Source organism: Penaeus monodon, chromosome 20, assembly GCF_015228065.2.
Source record: "Penaeus monodon isolate SGIC_2016 chromosome 20, NSTDA_Pmon_1, whole genome shotgun sequence".
Lineage (NCBI taxonomy): Eukaryota > Metazoa > Arthropoda > Malacostraca > Decapoda > Penaeidae > Penaeus > Penaeus monodon.
In genome coordinates this window covers 23,516,334-23,516,718 of record NC_051405.1, presented here as the reverse complement: position 1 = coordinate 23,516,718, position 385 = coordinate 23,516,334, and positions in this window count along the sequence as shown.

The following is a 385-nucleotide window of genomic DNA, read 5'->3' as shown; positions in this document are numbered from 1 at the left end:
ACAGTTTTTGTTATCTCGCTGCTGAGAACAAGTTGTCACCTGGTATCAGTTCTGTTTATTGGGTATGTGAATGGGACGGGAAAATTCAAGTATGTGGGTATGTGTGTAAGTTTGGATAATCCCTAATCTCCTCACTGAACATAGGAGACTGAAGACTTTTTACTTTCACTCTTTTCTCCTTGATACTAGACACCGTATCTGGATTCTTAACTTTTTGCAGTTTTCTGTACATGCACAACATTTCTACTTTTTCTATCTAACGTAGATAGTATAGATTTCAGCTTCTACAAGGTCACTTTCTTGCTTTCCAATCTTTAGAAGCAATGCTAAATATATATGGCGTTATTCAACCCTTGTATCACATACCTCGTTACAAACATATGGT